At 38.9% G+C, this 15,497-nt stretch overlaps 2 long non-coding RNA genes across 3 annotated transcripts in view; one reads left to right on the forward strand and one right to left on the reverse strand.

Annotated features, from left to right (window-relative positions):
- The window catches only part of LOC110257050, a 60,801-nt gene that overhangs the window by 30,109 nt on the left and 15,195 nt on the right, over positions 1-15,497 (reverse strand). The gene's annotated exons all lie outside the window — the stretch shown is intronic.
- On the forward strand, positions 9,692-13,993 carry LOC110257051. Of its 2 annotated transcripts, XR_002339217.1 has the most exons (3): positions 9,692-10,094; positions 11,493-11,690; positions 13,496-13,993. It is a non-coding gene; the product is annotated as an uncharacterized LOC110257051 (long non-coding RNA). The 2 variants fall into 2 exon arrangements; XR_002339216.1 differs by having other exon boundaries at positions 11,493-13,993.

Below are 15,497 nucleotides of genomic sequence, written 5' to 3' on the forward strand. Positions count from 1 at the left end.
AATTTCCACCAGAATAATAATTCTAGATAATTTCTACTTGATGGCTAAGAACATGAAAGGGCAAAAAAGAGGTCAAGATCTGAAGATTATTATAGTAAGTGAAGTAAGTCAGACAGAAAAAAACAAATATCATATGATATCACTTATATGTGATACCAATGAACTTGTTTACAAAAGGGAAACAGACTCACAGACTCAGAAAATGATCTTATGGTTATCAAAGCAGAAAGGTCGGGGGAGAGAAATTAGGAGTTTGGGATGAACATATATACACTACTATACATAAAATAGATAATCAATGAGTACCTACTGTATAGCACAGGGAACTCAATATTCTGTAATAACCCACATGAGAAAAGAATCTGAAAAAGAATGGATAGACGTGTGTGTGTGTGTGTGTGTGTGTGTGTGTGTGTGTGTAACTGAATCACTTTGTTGTGCACCTGAAACTAACGCAACATTTTAAGTCAACTATACTCCAATATAAAATACAAATTAAATTAAATTGAAAAAAAAGAAGTAAAGAATGTTACAAGACATGAGTTTTACGAGGATGGAAAAACTCTTTTGAATGCAGCCAAATTACCCCGCAAACAAAATTCGAGGCTTTTCATTTCCTCAACCACAAAGCCTATCTATGGTCAATAAACCAGAATAAGTTTAATCCACCTCCAAATATTCTTAGGATTTTTGTTTCTAGGATTTATGTGCATTTCAATTGCCCACAAGACTATATAAATTTCTCAAGTACAAGACCTGCCTTTATTCATATCTGCATGTCTAGGACACCATGGAATTTCACAACACACAGTGTAGTTCTCCATGCATCACTATACAGTTGAAACTGTGGTTGCTTTGTTTACTGGCCATATGACTTTGAACTCTTTATTTACCTTGAATTGCCTTAAAATTTTTCTCCAATAAATGCATGAAATAAGAAATCTAAATACTGGGCTTGTTGTAAGGATTAAATGAGTGTACACAAGGCACCTGAAGCATAAATGGCAAAACCCAGAAAAGTCGGCCACTAACATTGCTGTTCTCTCATTGCTAAAATGACTTAAGGAAATAAATCATTGTACTTAGTCTTATTACATGATGCAAAGATTACTAGTTTAAAATAAATAAAATGGTACAACATAGATTTTATATTGAAAGAATATATAGAAAAAACAATGTCTTGATATTTCAGAAGAAACCACAACAAATTATGCTAAAAATTCATATTTTTAAAATTGCAAATACCATTGTTTTCTGATACTTGAAGCTTTATTTGTTCAATAAATATGTCTCACGATCTCCTATGAAAACTGAAATTAAATAAGCAAGTTAGGAAAAGTTTTAAAAAACATTTCCATCAGGATTGGTAATGAAGCTTAAATACTGACATTTCATTAGCATTAGACAATCCTTTCTAATGACAGAATAAATTAAAATAAGTAACAATAGGAGTTCCCATCGTGGCTCAGCAGAAGCAAATCTGACTAGCATGCATCCATGAGGATGCAGGTTCGATCCCTTGCTCAGTGGGTTAAGGATCTGGCATTGCTGTGAGCTGTGGTGTAGGTCACAGACATGCTCGGATCCTGCATTGCTGTGGCTGTGGTGTAGGCCAGCAGCTATAGCTCTGATTAGACCCCTAGCCTGAGAACCTCCACGTGCTGAGGGAGCAACCCTAACAAAAAAAAAAAAAAAAAAAAAAAAAAAAAGCAATATCAAGAGAAGGACTTTTTTTCAGATGATGGAGTTGAAATTGTTATTTTATTTTTTTAATTTTTTAGTTTTTTTATTTTTAATTTATTTTTTGTTACAGTTGATTTACAATGTTCTGTAAATTTCTGCTGTAGAGCAAAGTGACCCAGTCATACATATATATACACACACACACATATATATATATAGTTACATTCTTTTTCTCACATTATCCTCCATAATGTTCCATCACAAGTGACTGGATATAGTTCCCTATGCTATACAGCAGGATCTCACTGCTTATCCACTTCAAATGAATAGTTTGCATCTATTAACCCCAAACTCCCAGTGCTATTTTATCAATGGTATGATGGATAGTGAGCATCACTGAGAAACAATTTCTTCCAAAATCTCCATTCTTCCCTATTCTTTCAGCCCTGAGATTATATAAAAGTTTCAGAGGTTTCCTTTAGGCCTTTTATTATTACTTAAACACTGAAAAAATATTTATGTGTTATTTTTCAAAAGGCTTTGAAGACACAGAGTAGAGGGGAGTTAATTTATTCACCATGTCGAGGAAGAAGTTTCTGAGGAGCTGACCTTGAGGGGTTCCTAGAAGGAAGTGAAGGCTGGAGCTCAATAATTCAGTAATTCTCCACAGGAGCTCTCAGTCAGATGACATGAAGTCAAGGGCATTTCAAGTGCTTACAATCCTCTTTGCTCCGTCACTAAAGATGGATTTATTTAGGCAAGTTAGCAGTTTCTAGGTATAGGTAATAAAACAAGGGGCATTATTCTACTAAATCTTGGTCTCTTAACTTCACAATAGTTAAGACATGGAAAAAACCCCAAGTGTCCATGGATAGATGAATGAATAAAGATAGATATGTGAGAAAAAAGATAAAAATCTGAAGAGGGTCCAGTCATGCAGAAAAGTCTACATCGTCCTCTCTTATAGTCCAAAATATAAAACAAGAATGTATACATGTATGTGTAACTGGGTCACTATGCTGTACAGTAGAGAAAAAAATAATAGAAAAAAATAAAAAATGAAATAAAATTTTAAAAAGATAGATATATATGTATATATATCCCACTTGTGTATACATATATTTACATATATGCATATATGTGTGTGTATATATATATACATTTATATATATCCTTATATGTATATATATTAAGCCATAAAAAAGAAGGAAATCCTGCTACTTGTGACAAAATGGATAGAACTCGATGGATTATTATACATGAAATAAGTTAAATACCATATGCTCTCATGTAATGTGGAATGCAAAAACAAACCAAAAATACAAAAAACTCAAAGATACAGAAAACAGCTTGTTTTCTGTTGAAGTCAGGGAGTTGGGGGTGGGTAAAATTGTAAAAAGGTACAACCTTCCAGTTATAAAACAAATTAAGTCCTGGGAATATAATGTACAGCATGGTGATTATAGTTAATAATTTCCTTTTTAAATTTCCACAATACATTATTTTTTTTCTACTGTACAGTATGGTGACCCAGTTACACATACATGTATACATTTTTTTTCTCACACTATCATGCTCCATCATAAGTGACTAGACATAGTTCCCAGTGCTACACAGCAGAATCTCATTACTATAGTTAATAATTTGTGTAGCTGTATTGCATACTTGCAAGTTGCTAAAAGAGTAAACCTCACAAATTATCATCATAAGGGAAAAAATTGAAACCTTGTACCATGATGGCTATTAATCATACTGTGCTAATCACTTCATAATATATACATATATTGAATCATTATGTTGTACACATGAAACTAATATACTGTTATATGTTAATAATATCACAACAAAAAAATCAATTCTTTTTCAGTAATCAATAAAAAGAGGGCAAAATTTAGAAAGCATGTAAAAGACCTGAACAATAGTAACAACCAACTTAATCTAATAATTCACATTATTTAAAAGCTCCACACAACAACAACAGAAAAGACATTCTTTTAGGTGTGCACTTAACAATACAAACCATATTCAGGCCCATTAAACACATCTTGATAAACATAAAATTATCCAAACCACATAAAGTGTGCTCTGTGATCTTAAGAGAATTAAACCAGAAATCAATACTCAGTACCTGGAAAATTACCATACATTTGGAAATTAAACAACACATCTGAAGAAAAATGGATAAGCATTTGAAATGAGTTAGAATGAAAACACAACATAAAATGTGTAGAATGAAGCTACAGTAGCATTTTGAAAGAAATTTATAGTATCTAAATATTCATATCATCAAAGAAGAGCATATTAAATCTAAAACAAGAAAAAGAGATGAATATAAATAATAAAATCAGTTAAGGAGAAAACAATAGAGAACAAAAATGAAATCCAAAGCTGGTTCTTTGAAAAGATGAGAGAAATCATAAACTTTTATCATTGTGATCTGAGAGGGAGAGAGAGACAGAGAGGACAGAGATTACTAACGTCAGAGTGAAGGAAAGGACATCAGATCCCGCAGATAGAAGATGAACAACCAGGCATTCTTTTTTTTTTTTTAATTTTGAAACTTTTTATAAAGTTATCAATAAAAATAACAAAAACTGCATGAGGATAAGAGAATAGATCAATGGAACAGAATGAATAACTTCAAAATTGATCAATATATACAAGTTCAATTAATATTTTCCAAATGTACCAAGGTGATTTAATCTGGAAAGGATACTGTTTTAGTACACAGTGCCAGTATGATTCAATATCAATGTCTTTTTTTTTTTTTTTTTTTGTCTTTTTGCCATTTCTTGGGCCGCTCCTGAGGCATATGGAGGTTCCCAGGCTAGGGGTCTAATCAGAACTGTAGCTGCCAGCCTGCGCCAGAGCCACAGCAACGCAGGATCCGAGCCGCGTCTGCAATCTACACCACAGCTCACGGCAACGCCGTATCGTTAACCCACTGAGCAAGGGCAGGGACCGAACCTGCAACCTCATGGTTCCTAGTCAGATTTGTTAACCACCGTGCCACGACGGGAACTCCGTCTTTTTTTTTTATAATTTTTTTTTTTTCCCACTGTACAGCAGGGGGATCAAGTTATTCTTACATGTATACATTTTTCCCCCACCCTTTGTTCTGTTGCAATATGAGTATCTAGACATAGTTCTCAATGCTACTCAGCAGGATCTCCTTGTAAATCTATTCCAAGTTGTGTCTGATAAGCCCAAGCTCCCGATCCCTCCCACTCCCTTCCTCTCTCATCAGGCAGTCACAAGTCTATTTTCCAAGTCCATGATTTTCTTTTCTGTACAACCAGGCATTCTTAGGCATAAGTTTGTGTCCATAAATTCAAAAAGATCCATGAAAATGGGCAATTTCTTTGAAAGAAACAAATTACTAAAACCTACTTAAGAAGACATACATGAGAAAGAAGAAAGCCAAACCACAGGGACAGAAAGATAAGTGGTGGCCAGGGGCTGGGACCAGGTGCCACTGACTACAAAAAAAGATGTGAAGGGGACTTCAGAGGGCAGAGAACTGTTCCATGGATTGATTGTGGTATTGCTAAAATAACTATATGCATTTTTCAAAACTCATAGAAACGTACACTAAATTTTAATGAATAAAATTCTACAGTGTAAGATGCATCTCCATAAATCTGGCTTAAAATAAGACAAAACAAATATCAGCTCTATTCTGTCTTCTGTTTGACTGCTTCCCTTACGGACTTCTAATAACTTGTGTCTTCTTTTCAGCAAGCTTGAACATCATGATAGAATTCACTCACAAGAACTTGCTATACTTTTCCACCCAGGACAAGGCCTTCCAGAGTAACCACGACTTCCACCCCCATAACTTTCCTGTACCTTTGAGGTCTGGCGACACTACAGGGACAGATAAAAATCTGAAGAGGGTCCAGTCATGCAGAAAAATATACATCATCCTCTCTTATAGTCCAAAATATAAAACAATGAGCACTGATACTGAGCAAGGGAAAGAATCCTGTCTGGCTCTGCTCCTGATATGGGTCATATAACCCATACTTTTTCCTGAGTTCATTCAATGTCAGCTGCCACCTGATAAACCTATAACCAAACCTCAGCCCTGAGGAGTGGTCCAAATGGCTAGAAGAAAGATAAGCCTTATACAAGGATGTAGATGCTGTAAACCAGAATTCTCAGCTGGAGATGCTTTTGCTCCCAGCACATAACTGGCAATGTCTAGAGGCACTTTTGGATTTGGCCACCAGAAAGGTATTACTGGCATCTAGTGGGGAAAGGTCAAGGATGGTGCTAAACATCCTACAACCGAGAGAAATATCTTCAAGACAAATGAATATCTGGCTCCAAATGTCAAAGGTGCCAAGGCTGAAAAACTTGGATCCAGGCTTTTTAAAAAAGAAAAGAAGCAGAAGAATCGGAAGAGGATCAATAAATGTCTTGCCTCCAGAACATGTTGTAGGAAAGCCCTAAGTAGGTGTGAGCTATTCACATGACCCCATCACTATCCTTAGAATGATGTTTCATGAACATGCAGCCCATGAAAGTAATTCTTAGAGACTCACTCCAACCTAACTGGTAACATTTTTCATTCGTATATATTGTTTCTCTACTGTTTTTGTTTCTCCATCTTTTTCAGATGGTGAAGCCAACTTCTGGCCCAGTTAGCTTTGGACCTCAACACTGGAACAAATCTGACTTAGTTCATCCCCAGGTCCATACTTCTCTTTGTATTTTCCCCTTAACCTCCCTTGATGACTTAAAATCTGTCATATAAATTACAAATGCATTTACAACATAAGTTGAAACATCTGCATGTCAATTTTTTTGACTATTGAGCCCTAAAAACATGGCATTCACTATGGCATCATTTTTACCGACATCAATGAATTCCAATTTCCTGCTTCAATGCCATGCTCCTTGGTGATGCGGGAGCTACAACTGTGTAAATCTTGTTTCCCAGACTCCTTTGCTGACTGGCTTGCAATGACAGACACTACTGGGGTGGGGGTTTTGAGTGTGGGAAAGCAGGGCACTTCCTTCCTCATTTTGGTTCCTGTCTCTGTTGCCACAGCAGGGACACTCTGCATTCAGGACAATGGTCAGCCCACTTTCTCATAACTCCAGCACCAGTCTCACCATTCCTTCAGATACCAACAACAGTGAGTTGACATCCTTTAGTTCATAGATCTGAGGACTGACTCAGAAAGGTCTTACCTCAGAGTTCCAGAGGTACCAACCACAGCTGGGCAGTTTGTCCCTTTCCCCAAGGCCTGGGGACCATAGGAGGCCTCCCCCAGTTCCGGGTTCCTTCCCTTCTATTGCCCCCTTAAGGGGTGGTATATACTGCCTGAAGTTTTTTCTGGGGTCCCTTGGCATCCTCTTTGAGCCCTACACCTGTATAACAAATCCTGATATGAATCTTTTTTGTCCAAAACACAAGTATATTTTAATGGACTAGATCCTGGATGATAGAAATGCTACCAGCATTGTTCATCCTGCTGCTGCTGCTGTTACTACCACTACATCATGCTGAAAGTCTATAAAATACACAGGTCTAGTTACCTCACAACAAGTGGACAGAGTAATACAGACTTCATTTCCTCACTCAAAACTGATAGAGCAAGTCCGTGAAAGATACATTAAGACTATAGAGCATAGAAAAGAGTAAAGTTAAGGTAAAATCTACACTTTTAATTCTAAATACCATAAATGTGAAATATAACTCAATTTCTATTTTCTAAATGACATAAAGAAGAACTGAACACATAAGAGCTCTACAAAATCCATTAGAATTTTAATGGAAATGGCACAGACAAGTATATATCATCATAATGCATATACCTGGAATTTAATAAATGAAAACTAAAATAATAAAGCATAAAATAATTCAAAAACATTTTTATAACTAGGAAGGAAATGAGAAGATACTCCTTATACTGATTTACTGATCAGATAAGCTAACATCACTTCTATATAACATGTGGAATTATTATTAAGATAATGTAAAATGTAAAAATTTATTCAACTAAATTAAATGATAATTCTGATAAAGATTGTGTTCTACAGTGGATCCACTAAAATGGAATTTCCATGTTTCCTTCTTCTCCACTAACAAAAGATCATCACTAGCACTCTCCAGTCACCAACATAAAATTACAGTTTTAGGGAAAAGCAGGGGCAGGGAAGAAACTCTTAAAGATTGAACACTGATCTAAAAAAGACTGAAATCTAAAAGAGACTGTTTTACAAAAAAAGACTGAGATATAAGATATTTTTTCTTTATGCATATGAATAACTAGTGTGTGTGCGTTCGCCTTACTGAAAATAGACTTTAAAACAACTATCAACACTGTGCATAATGATGAAATACAAGAGGCTCATTTTAAAATAAGTATTTCCTAATAGCTACTGTGATTTCAAATTGTTCTGGAAATTCTAGCCCTCCAAATTAGTCTAATTTACCACAAGAATAACTTCTCAGTATTTGACAACAGATATATTTTAACAAGGGAAACAATCCATTGAACACAAATACAACCCACAGGGTGGCAGCTTCTGATAATGTTCCCACAAGTCCTGCCTCCTCTGTCCTTGCCCTGTGGTGTCATCTGCCCTTTGGTGGCTTGCTTCCTTCCAATGGCCAGTAGTACTATTGCCTGGGTGAAGTTGGATGGTGCAAGCTGGGTGATGACGCAGGGTCAACATTAGGCTGGGGGAGGGAAGAATTAACCAAAAGAGAGCCTTCATAGTTGTGCAGGAATCAGAAAATGCACAAAGTTCACCTATGTTCACAGCCAGAGAAATGGTGGGTAGGCTTCTCTTTCAGGCACTCACATCTCAGAATCAGATGGTCATAAACCAGGATCTGAAGCTTTAGAGGAAGTGATGACATGAAACGAATAAAGCTAAACCTCTGAATGGATTTGCGTCTTGGATTTTCAGCCGCACAACCAGCATATGGAATTTCTCTGGCCAGGGACTGAACCCCAAACCCAGCAAAACGTACACCACAGCTGCAGCTAAGCCAAACCTATAACCCACTGTGGTGGGCCAGGGATTAAGCCCATACCTTAGCGAATATCAGAGCCACTGCAGAGACAATGCTGGATCCTTAACCTGCTGCACCACCACAAGAACTACCCGAATGGATTTTTGATTGCTCCCTTCCATTTTGATTGTATAAGTCCTGATGACAGGAAGGGAGGATTTGTAACTGAACCGTGTCATTGGTTCTGCTCAATTGATCATCATGTTTCTTACCAACAGCAAGAGATAGATAGATAGATAGATGATAGATAGATAGATAGATAGATAGATAGATGATAGATAGATAGATAGATAGATAGATAGATGATAGATAGACAGACAGACAGACAGAGAGATAGACAGATGCAGGGACATTTCTCATGGAGTAATCGTTGTTTATCCTTCTTCCAACAAGGAGCATAAAGTTGAAAGGGAAACATCAAGTGTTTGTTTATCACAGGAAATACTCTTGAACCAATGATTGCTTCCTGTTTCTTTATTCTCTCTCTCATTGTCTCCCACCCAACCCCACAATCTCCCATCCCACCTCTCTCTCTCACACACAAGCTCAGACACATAATTGTGTGCAAGGTAGAGAGTGTCATTTGCATGGTTATTTTCAATAATTTTATACACGTGTCTCTAAAACATGTGTCTGGAGAAGGCCTTCATCATCCTCCCCCCTGAATTTGCTCCAGTGAGGCATTTTTGCTGGAAGACAGATACATCCTTGCATCATATAGCTATCTGTTGCGTGTGACCTTTTACCGCAAGTTAGTAGCTTAACACAGTAAACACTGGCTAACTAAACAAGCTATGATGTGGTGAGACTTAGGGAAGAGTCTTTGGCTTGAGAGCCCTTATTTTCGTGCCATCAAGCCTCTGGCCTGACCAGAAGTGCACTTGAAGGCTGGGCTTCTGGCTGTGGAGGGTGGGGAAGGGGAGGGGGTTGGAGGAGACCTGCTTCCAAGATCACCCACTCACTGGTGCAGTTGATGTCAGGCTCCAGGTCCTCACTGGCTACTTGCTAAAGTCACTGACCCCCTGCCACCTGGGGCTTTCCAGAAGGGAACACAGCCGACAATGCGGATATCCTGAATCCATGGGAAATGCAGAGCACTCACTTCTGCTTTCTCATCCATTGAATTACTCCCTCATCGTGTACTTTCGCCTCTGGAGACTTCCCCTGGAAGACTGAGCTATGCTTTTTCTGTCAGGCTCCACTAACCGTGAACAAACCACAGGCCCAGGGAGGGAGTGGAATAAAAGGCCACGGACCTGCCATGCTCAGAGACCCCAGGCTTCAACCATGTTGACACCTCTGCCCTTCATCTGTCCTTCACCCATGACGCTGCATGGGCTTCTCTCCATTCTGCTCCTTCTGACTCTCTTCAGCCCAGGTAAGGTGGTGGCTGACGACATGGGTCTGCAGTTTAGAAGGCTACTGAGCAGGGCAGACAGGACCCTGAATCAGCCTTACAGATTCATAATCCTAAAAGCAACAGCCCGTCATGGGCATTATAAAGGGAGGGGGGGCAATAGGAAAGAGACCATTCCTTTGCCAACAGCCAGACTGCCTGATGAGGTCACACTCTGCTTTATCCTCCCTTTGTATCTTGGGACACCCAGGTAAGGCACAGCAATTTATTGGCAGGGAGACAGAACCGAGAAGGTTGTGTTACAACATCATCTGTCATGATATCTGTTCGGGAGCCCAGCAAAAGAGATGGACAGAATCCTGTCAACAGGAGTTAGTGGGAAGGGTGTGTCTTGAGGACCTCGTTATCCAGGTGTTTGTCTCCCGAAGGGACTGGAAATCGGCACAACTCTCACTGTGGGAGAGGTATGTTCCTGACAGTAAAAGCTGGGTGAGCATTTTTTAATCCAAACTAGACACTGTGGAAAGTGAAGGAAGCAGTCTTACAACTGTATCAGAACTAAGGCATAAACCAGGACTGTCTCATCCAAACTGGCCACTGGGTCAGTCCATGTAAATGGCGCAGACCCAGAAGAGGGTTTCAGAAAGAGCATTACAGTCCCCAAGGAGGGGTTGCTGAGAAGACCAAGTGCTGGTCCACATTCTAGGAAGGGGAGCTCAGCTTAAGGAGCAGTCACACAGAATAGATCCCCCGACATGGAACCTAGTCCTGCAAAATGAGGGGGATTAGGAAGAAAACACATTTGGGAATACTAACACAGGACTTATGCAGGAAGAAAATGATTGGGCTGGGACATGGGGACAGCAACCCAAACGGTGATACTCTGTGACCATAAATCCTTAGTGCTAAGGTTGCCAAAGAAAAGTTACCAGGTTCAAATTCATCTTTTTTAGATAAGATGATGAGGTCCACAGAAGAACTTCACACTCTCTAATTTAAGGCTTCCTACCTACATCTGGAAACCGGGTGTCAGGGGTGCAGAGACTGACAGGCACTTATGGAGAAAGAGCTTAAACCGCCTGTGGGTCATGCAAGCCTAGCCCCGGTAGCAGTGGGATCTAATCTATTAAGAAGACACATATTAGACAAAATAATCTTGATGTTTGCACTTGGAAGCCTTTCATTTTTTCATTAAAGAGGAACTGCTTTAGAATATACTGACAGGCTCTGTTCTAACCTCCATATTATATGGGATGATGTCAACATTGACTATCTAAGACTATGACTAAAATAGAAAAAAATTTCCTGCATTAGTGGTGTTTCCAATTTAATCTTCTATGTGTTCACATCTTGCTAATTTTTTATCCTGAATACTCAATTTACTCCCTCTTTTTTTTTTTTTTTTTTGGTTGCACCCAGGGCATGTGGACATTCCTGAGGCCAGGGATGGAACCCCCTAATGCAGCTGTGGCACTGCTGGATCCTTATCCTACTGCACCACAAGGGAGCTTCCTGGATTCATGTCCTCTTGATGGAAGTGGTCACTAACAAGTCAGACCTATGCAGGCATATGTCCATCTACACACACCCTGACCAGAGAGCAGCTCTGAGACTCAGGTAGTCCAGACCCTACCTTCTTCCTCCTTCTCCTCTGTGCTCCCACTCATGACCCACTGACTCCTTTCTTTGCATCTATGGCTTCATCTTTCACTTTGATCCATCCTCCTGAGCCTTCTGTGGAAGAGGGTGCCAGTTTGCGGTTTTGCCTCTAACTTCTCACCCCCAAACGATCATTTGGAAATCTCTGTTTATTCAGTTTTCAATACAGTTATTGCTCAGTCATCTTGTATCCGACATATGCTATCATCCCGGTACTTTTTTGAGCTTTAGGTCTAAAACACAAGTAAGCCACATGAGGACTCCCAAGAATCATAAAGTTTTATGGGAAGAGACAAACACAGGAAAATGATTATTTAAAAATAACTGAAAATTTAAAGCAGAGCTATTTGGAAAGCACAACTATGAGGTTTTGAACAAAGAGAACTATTTGTTATTGTCGTCGTTCGAGATTACTCAAAGGATAAACAAAAACCAACACCATAACACAGATGTGGCAAAAGGAATCATGAATACATACGTCCATAAATGACAAATGATTTGCCAAGTGAATCTGAGGACTAGAGAAGACAGTGGAGGGAACTTCGGACAAATGAAACAAAGGGAGTAGAGATGAAGGTGTAACGATCGTGGTCTATGCATTGTGGTCAATTACAAGTTCAGCACACAGTGTTCTTAGGTGAAGTGATCATGCCTGTGGCCTGGTGATGAGAGTCACAGGCAGCCCGTGGAAGGTCCTAAGGTGCTAAGGTAGGGGTGTCATATGCAGCAGCAGATTCTCATAATGGAATGGACACTCTTATTTGAATTTAGAAACACCCCTCTAGGCAACAAAGAACATGGACAGGAGGGGCAGCCTGGGAGGGAAGGATCACCAGAATGCGCCTGTGTGATAGTGCAACTGGGTGGAGGGACCGCTATTCTGGGTGAAGAGATGGTGACCCTGGAAAGGAATATGGAAGAGCTATAACTGACTCCATGTAATGCATAAATGAATGCACTGGGCTCCTGAATACAGTTAAAGAGCTTTTACCAAGAAGGGAAGCACAGGAAGGAGAATGTTTCACTTTATGTTTCTTTGTTTTTGAATTTCTGACACAAACAAAATGAGGTCCATTTTCAACACTATCATGTTGTAACTAGGATAAAGTTGTAAGGTTTTGTGTGTTTTTCACAAGTTTTCCCCAGCTCTACTGAGGTGTGGATGACAAATACAGTTTGTGTATATGAAGGGTGTACATGCATGTGGCCACAACATGGATGAATGTGGAGACATTATGCTAAGTGAAATAAGTCAAAGAGAAATAGTTCACAATTTCACTTATATGTGGGCTCTGAAATAGTTATACTCATAAAAATATTGAGTAGACTGGTGGTGATCAAGAGCTGTGGGGGAGGGGGAGGAAACAGGAAGGTTGTATGTTTCCATGGATATACATTTGCATCTCTATGGAGACTTTAGTGCATTTGCCATTTTCACTGCCTATGTGTGGCCATATGCTGGAGTAACGCCAAATCAATATTTTGAACATTAAGTTTATTGGCAAGAAAATGAATTTTTATTTGGAAGAAAATGTGTTTCATGCTAGCAGGCAGTGGCTTCCATCTCTGATCCAGTGACATAGCATCTGGCCAAATGTATATGTGTTCAATAAGCAATTGCAGGAATTTGGAGCAGTTGAACAGGCCCTTTGTCCAGGTTCTTTTCTCCATGCGGAAATGCTCATCCTAGAATTCTTCTATCCTCATACTTGAGTTTGCCATTTCATTCATGGACTAATGATCTTACTGACTTTTTTCTGCAGTAAAAAGTGGTTTGGCTTCTGCTGAAAATCACTGTATAAATGTGAATGGCATTTGCAGAAGAGACACCTGCAAAATGATAGAGGATACACTTGGTGCCTGCAAAAGAAGGTGGAAATGCTGTCGGGCATGGTGGATTCTTTTGCCTGTCCCAACACCTATTATCTATTCGGATTATCAAGAACCCATTAAGCACAAAGTGAAATGAAACTAGGAAAAGCATCAAATAGAAATTTCTTTGTATCTAAAATCTTTAGAATATAGATATTAAACACTGCCAGCTTGGAATTCCTTTGTGCCTCCGCGCTGTCCCTCCTGTGGCTCAAGTCGCTGCTGTGGTGAGGGTTAGAGCCCTGTGCCCTAGCCCAGAACTTCCACATGACATGGATGCAGCTAAAAAGGAAAAACAAAAACAAAAACAAAAAATCCAAACACTGCCAGCTTTATGATCAACTTCTATTATCCCTTGTTAGTAAAAATAAATAGTGATTTCAAATCTACCCAGGTGCTGCTTCTTTGTGACTCACTTTCATATCCAAACCATTGCTTTAAAAGTAAGAGAGCCTATTTATTTAACAAATTTGTAAACATTTATCACAGAAAGATAAAAAAAATTTACCAACAAGTTGCAACGATGAAGAGTTGTTAATGAATACAAAACAGATTTTGATGTTTTACTGCTACACACACACACACACACACACACACACACACACACAACTGAATCACTTTACTGTACAACTTGAAACTAACACAATGTTGTAAATCAAATATATTTCAATAAAAATTCAAAAAGTAACTAAGGAAATAAGCTAAAGATTGCTATCCAAATGAGATGGAATCATAGTTCTAGGGTAGGGGGAGGATTACAAGAGAAAGGCAAAAACCCTTACAGATACATAAGAAGGATTTTAAAACTTTAAAAGGATAAGAGATTTTTGGCCACAAGTGCCATCAAAATGGGATGAGCAGACTGTCTAGTCCTCAGAAGTAACCTCACGGTGAGTTACAGAAAACTCTGGAAACACTGATGTATTCTTCATAGTTTTTTTACTTTATTTCTATTGACAATTATAGAAAGATCTTATCTGTGTCTGTCTCCTTACCATTATCTTTTAGTTAGTCATGTACAGTAATAAAGGCTTATATCTTGGCATTTTTCATCCTTTTTAATAAAAATATCCTTCTGCTACTTAATTTATACTAGGCCTTAACATTCTGTAGGAGGATTTACCTACTGATGATTGGACATTGCTACACTCGCTTTAATAATTCAACATGTTGACCAACTTCCATGGGAGAGATTCTGCTGTGTGTGTGTGTGTTTCATGGTTCCAATTCTTTTTTTCTTTTTTTTTTTTTCTTTTCTATATCTGCAACATACAGAAGTTCCAGGGTTAAGGGTTAAATCAGATTTGTAGCTACTGGTCTACACTACAGCCACAGCCACAGCCACAGCCACACAGGACTCAAGCTGTATCTGTGACCTACACCACAGCTTGTGATAAGGCCAGATCCTTAACCCATTGAGGCCAGGGATTGAACTTGCATCCTCATGGACACTAGTCAGGTTCTTGACCTGCTAAGCCACAATGGGTACGCCCATGGTTCCAATTCTTTTGTTCAGACTTTAAATATTAGAATAAGTATATCTGAATAGGATCATAATAAATATTCTAGAAAGCAAAATTTAAGAATAGGAGGTTCCAGACTTCCTCTTCTCATACAAAGGTTGATTTAACAACTACACATGGATTTAAAGAGCTTTATGAGAGTCTGGAGTACAGTCAAGGAATCAGGGCATGGGTCCCACAATTCCAAACATACTTGAAAGAAGCTGCACATTCCAGACACACTTGAAAAGGGTTTCCCCCACCCCCCACCCCCATCCCTGGCTCTAAGCAGCCCCATCCCGTACAGTTTCTTAGACTGGAGGTACACCTGCAGTTCTCCTGAGATACGGCTGCACTCTAGGGGCTCCACTGGCCTAGAGTTTTGGAATAC

The sequence above is a fragment of the Sus scrofa genome, chromosome 15 (assembly GCF_000003025.6).
Source record: "Sus scrofa isolate TJ Tabasco breed Duroc chromosome 15, Sscrofa11.1, whole genome shotgun sequence".
NCBI lineage: Eukaryota > Metazoa > Chordata > Mammalia > Artiodactyla > Suidae > Sus > Sus scrofa.